Source organism: Amyelois transitella, chromosome 24 (assembly GCF_032362555.1).
Source record: "Amyelois transitella isolate CPQ chromosome 24, ilAmyTran1.1, whole genome shotgun sequence".
In the NCBI taxonomy this organism is placed as follows: domain Eukaryota; kingdom Metazoa; phylum Arthropoda; class Insecta; order Lepidoptera; family Pyralidae; genus Amyelois; species Amyelois transitella.
In genome coordinates this window covers 432,139-438,138 of record NC_083527.1, presented here as the reverse complement: position 1 = coordinate 438,138, position 6,000 = coordinate 432,139, and positions in this window count along the sequence as shown.

Below are 6,000 nucleotides of genomic sequence, written 5' to 3'. Positions count from 1 at the left end.
TTATGCCTGGGGAACCACGGCTTCGATAATGTTGTGTCGGAAATCTTTGCTTGCGCGATTTAGACTCTTCGCTGTTATTGGCCGATACCATTGCGCGATTGGGTGTTGTGACTTGTGGCGAAGAGATGTCGCCACAGGTACATTGGTCTAAAAATTAGGAATGGAGGTTATCACTTAGCAACCTTTCACAGGCATAGCAAATATAATAATATCTGGCTACAACTTTTTTCTTCAATTCTCTCTTAGTCACCCATACACCACCAAAGCCTTTAAGCACATAAAGTTGTATTCTGGGAAACTGCATATGTCAAATTTCATTCACTCATCTCAAGTCCCAGTTTGGGCAGCGCGTTGATATTTCAGTACTGTCAGTGAATCAGTGTCCACTTATATATTTCGATCAAAAGATTTTGCATCGTTAGTACGAGTATTTTGGTTGCTCTTTCCAATGAAATCAAAAGTTTTTAGTGTGCGTTGATACAACACTAGATAATTACTGATTTAAACCTTCGCGTTGCATTACACTATTTATAAATACTACAGGTATTGAACGCGCACGTAACGTACCTTTATTTTATCTCGAACGTTTCGAATCATGTCACAATGATCCGTGGTCACCGAGCGAGGTCAGTGCGTGTTCAATACCTGTAGGTAGTATTTATAAATACCTAGTGTAATGCAACGCGAAGGTTTAAATCAGTAATACTAGTGTTGTTTCAACGCACGCTGAAAACTTTTGATTACATTGGAAAGAGCAACCAAAATATTAACGATATTAAATCTTTTGATCGAAGTGATAAGTGGAAATTGATTCACTGACAGTACTGAAATGTAAGAAAATATAACTAATGTACATAAATAATAATTTATGCACATAATGTTATATTAGTAATTGTACATAAATAATAATTTATGTACATTAGTTATATTTTCTTTATCACTTCACTTTGAAAAGTTGCCAAGTTTAATTGACGTACTTTCTTCATTGCAGCGTGCGAATTCAGCAAAACAGAAAACTACACTATTACCCGCAGGCAACTTCGCCAAACCAGGTCTATTTCAAAAAACCACCTTTCAAATAACACCGCCATTATTTTCAAAAAAGAAAATTTCAGAAATGCACAGGCAAGTAGAGATACTGAGGATATTAAAAGAAAAAGGTATGCTGATGGACTTCATCAATAGTGTGATTGGAAGTCAAGAAGCTAAGGAACTGCTTCTAGAAAGTAAAAGTCGGCCGGTTGAAAGGGTAGCTTATACATACTCTCCTATCACAACATTAGATACACCAATAGGTAAAGATGATAAATTTAGTGAACAACAGAAATTATATGAGATATCAGATGAAGAGTCCTCTGAAACATCATCAGGAGAATCTAATGGATATTCTTCTGCAGCAAAAGCACCAATAGGCACCAGACAAGATAATGCTAATCATTATAATTTAGAACGACAAAACAAACCTGAAGATGTTATTGATCTCCATAAATTTAAAGACTTAGAAAGGAAAATAGAGCAAGACATAGCTGACATCGTCGATCAGTTACAAATCGGAAATTTCGTCAATGGCATTGAAACAGTTCATCAGATGCCCAATGAAGATGCAATTGACGGTGGTCAAAAGAAAGATTTGTTGAAGATATTGTACCTTAACGACAAAGATGTCAGAGAAGTCAGTTCTGGCGAACACAAAGAGACCGGTATGAGCATTGCTTTTCGGAATCCCGGCCTCACTTCAAACAATGACACTGATCCGGACATATTCCTGACCAAGCAGGACCTTATGGATATATTTTCGGAAGTAATTAAGGAAAATATTAAGAATACAACAGTTACAATTGCTGATTATCCGAATTTAGTAGATAGAGATAAACAAAAGAAAATATTGAAAAGGAGATATTAAGTGACATCGGAGACAAAAAAAAAATCAGTCAAAGCTTATAATTTTGAAGATCCATTTATAAATATAATGTGTAAATGAACACTATTTCTTAAATAAATACATATACAGTGGTAATAAAACAGGTCAAAAAAAGAACGTAATTTTATTTTAGAACGAAGAAAAATACGTGACTACATAATACCAAAACATCAAAATCCTACGGTTACTTGTATATCACTGAAACAAAAGAAAGTGTCAATTAAAAATAGTCACATCACAGGCGCCATGTGGTTCCCGGCACCGATTGAAAAAAGAACGAGACCACTCCATCTCTTTCCCATGGATGTCGTAAGAGGTGTCTAAGGTAAACTTGGTATTTTTCTTTTGTGCGATGGGTTAGCAACCTGTTACTATTGGTATCTCAATTTTGTCATTAAACCTGTTTGGTTTAATGACAAAATTGAGATACCAGAACAGAACGTGACCTATCAGTCTTTTCAAGACTGTCGGTTCTGTCCACCCCACAAGGGATGTTGACGTGATTATAAATATATGTATGTAAGAGATCGTGGCAAGTGGAAAAATGTAGTCTCTGTCTGCCCCTCCGGGGAAAAGGCGTGATTTTATGTATGTAATTATAGACGGCCTCTGTGGCGCAGCGGTAGTACGCTTGTCTGTGACACCGGAGGTCCCGGGTTCGAATCCCGGCCAGGGCATGACGAGAAACGAACTTTCTCCGATTGACCTGGGTCTTGGATGTTTATCTATCTAAGTATTTATTATAAAATATAGTATCGTTGAGTTAGTATCTCGTAACACAAGTTTCGAACTTACTTTGAGGCTAACTCAATCTGTGTAGTTAGTCCCAAATACAAATACTGTATTTGCTATAAATGCGGTACAATTATAGGTGTTACAAAGCATATACATTTCGCGCATTTAACCAGTCATGGCATGCAAAAATACAGAAAATTTAAATTAAATGAAAATTAAAATTGAAATGAAAATTAAAATTATGTCATATTGAATGTTCTTGTCAAAATTTATTTTTTATCGAAATATTCGTTAACAGTATAAAACGATTTTTCGATAAGCCACAGTTTTAATTTAGTTTTAAAGGCATTCATAGATAGCGACTTTATATCCTCATTGAGGCCGTCCCTTACCTATATATTATTACAAATTTTAATTACATACCTTCCATCTGTCATTGTCATAGTCCCATTTTGAAGACAGCCCATCGATCGGGTTGGCTCGTATCTCGAGAATTCTTCGGAGTTGTGCTTTTTGGGCTTCTTTGGATAAGGACGCTGGTAGTGGCTCAGTTACTGGAACACGGTACATTGCATTATTAACTCGATTAACTCATCTTCACTTTGACGGCATACTTGCCGATTTTTATTTCCGTCCGAATAGTTTTTTATAGTAAAGGGATCAAATTCAAATTCAAAATTTTTATTCATTATTTTAGGATACTTCATATCGCTTAATAATTGTCAAAACTTTTGGTTTCACAACATTGGTGGAAGTCAAATAAATTACTTAAAACTAAGTTTACTGCCGCTTCCAAGGCGTCAGTGTAGAAAAAGCGGTAACAAACTGCACTGCAGCATTTTCTTCAACAACGTCGACTTCACAAATATCCAAACTTAGAATAGAATGTGGACGAGAGAATACATTGTTTAGATTAATTTATTTATATGAGATTTAATTAATAAAAAAAAGGATCAATAAACTACTTATGAGATGGCAAAAGTGCATAGATAATAATGGTTCTTGCTTTGATTAAATAACATACATCTGGTCACGTCTATATCCCTTGCAGGGTAGGCAGAGCCAACAGTCTTGAATAGACTGAATGGCTACGTTCAGCTATTTGGCTTAATGATAGAATTGAGATTCAAATAGTGACAGGTTGCTAGTCCATCGCCTTAAAAAGAATCCCAAGTTTGTAAGCCTATCCCTTAGTTGCCTTTTACGACATCCATGGGAAAGAGTGGTCCTATTCTTTTTTGTATTGGTGCCGGGAACCACACGGCACGTGAATTAAAACTCACCATAATAATGATAAAAAATTAACGACCAAAATGCGAAAGTAACTGCGATAAATCCCGAGCCTAGGACGAATTTCCATTGGCCGGTGGGATGTTGAAACTCGGCGAACGTCTGGCAGAACGACGCCCGGTACAGAGCCTTCTTTTCTTCACAACATAACTGTTTCCAGTCTCCCTTTTCTTTCTCCCTTAAAGCCTGAAAATTTGTATTTTGTTAGCCTCGAATTAAATTCGAAACTTGTGTTACGAAATACTAAACTCAACGATACTAAGTATGTTTTGTGCAGTTTTAAAGATCTAAGCTTACAAACGTACATATTGACAGGCCGGCGCTGGAAGTCGCCGTGTGGTTCCTGGCACCAATAAAAAAAAAAGAATAGGACAACTCCATCTCGTTCCCATGGATGTCGTAAAAGGCAACTAAGGGATAGGGTTATAAACTTGGGATTCTTATTTTAGGCGATGTGCTAGCAACCTGTCACAAGTTGAATCTTAATTCTATCGTTAAGCCATATAGCTGAAAGTGGCCATTCAGTCTTTTCAAGACTGTTGGCTCTGTCTACCCCGCAAAGGATATAGACGTGACCACATGTATGTATGTATGTATAAACAAACGAAGTTTTCTGATTGGCCTGGGTCTTGGATGTGTCTATAAGTATAAGTAGGTATTTACTTTAAAATATAGTATCGTTGAAAGTATCTCGTAACACAAGTATCGCACTTATTTCGAGGCTAGATTATCTCTAGGGCAAAAATAAATTTACATACATTTAGTGAGTCGGTCTGATTTTTACGAAATTTAAAATGTGTTTACGTTCTCTCTCAATAGAATTTGCCGGTGCCTCAAAATCGGTCAAGCACCTAGTATTTGAGATATTCGCAATTTCTTTAAAAAAAAAATTGTTCATTAGGTTCAAGTTATATTATAAACTTGGGATTCTTCTTTTAGGCGATGGGCTAGCAACCTGTCACTATTTGAATCTCAATCCTATCTTAAAGCCAAATAGCTGAACGTGGCCTATCAGTATTTACAAGACTGTAGGCTCTGTCTACCCCGCAAGGGATATAGACGTGATTATATGTATGTATGTATGTTCACTGCCTTAATATAACTATAGACTTACACAAATATCCTTCGTGTTTTCTTTAAACCTTACAGCTGGGTAGGGGAAGTGGGGGTCGTCTTTATAATTCGCCCCCCCGTTAATCCCGAATCCCACCAAATCCCGATTGCCTGTTCTACATCTACCGTACACTGTTCTAAAACTTATATTACTTGGGACAAAGAAAAAGGAAGCTTTATTGGCCAAATGAGACATTTTTGTAAAGATTCGACATGTCAAAGAGACAGCTCTTCGAATGTTTCATCATAATGCACAAATTGAAGTATTTTTGTTGTTGAGGTTACATTATGGTTATTTTTTTTTAATAAAAGAGGTTGTAAGTTGTTTTTGTAAATTAAAAAAAGAGTTTGCATTACGGCCTATTTACACTAGGTAAATATAATTTTTTTATCTTATACCTACTATAAAACCAGCAATATTTGTATAGGTATATTATGGTTTTTCTGACGTCACTTGGGTACTTTATTATTATGAGATATCTCGAGTACCCCTTAGTAATTTCTCACATCTTTTGGTTTCACAACGTTGGTTGACGTCGAATAAATTACTAAAAACTGAGTTTAGTGCTTAAAATAGGATAATTATAGTTACACGGAGGTGAAAATAAAATGATGGAGATAGTTACAATTTTAACTTTATTCCTTTTAAGTAATGATATTAGGTTATTAAGACATACTTACCTGCTATTATCACGAATTCGTGGATTTCGTCGGCCATACAATCACAATTGCAGTTGTAATTGTAATTGCAATAGTAATTGCCATACAATTACAATTGCAGTAAGCGTAAAATTTAAAAATAAATGTTACGCTTACTGCAATTTCTAAATTGTCATAGTTATGTTTTATCCACAAGTTTACCGCGTTTGATATTATACGGAAAATATAGTCCTCTCTTCTGTTTTTGTTTAAGTCGCATTACTTCTGACCAAATATCAGCT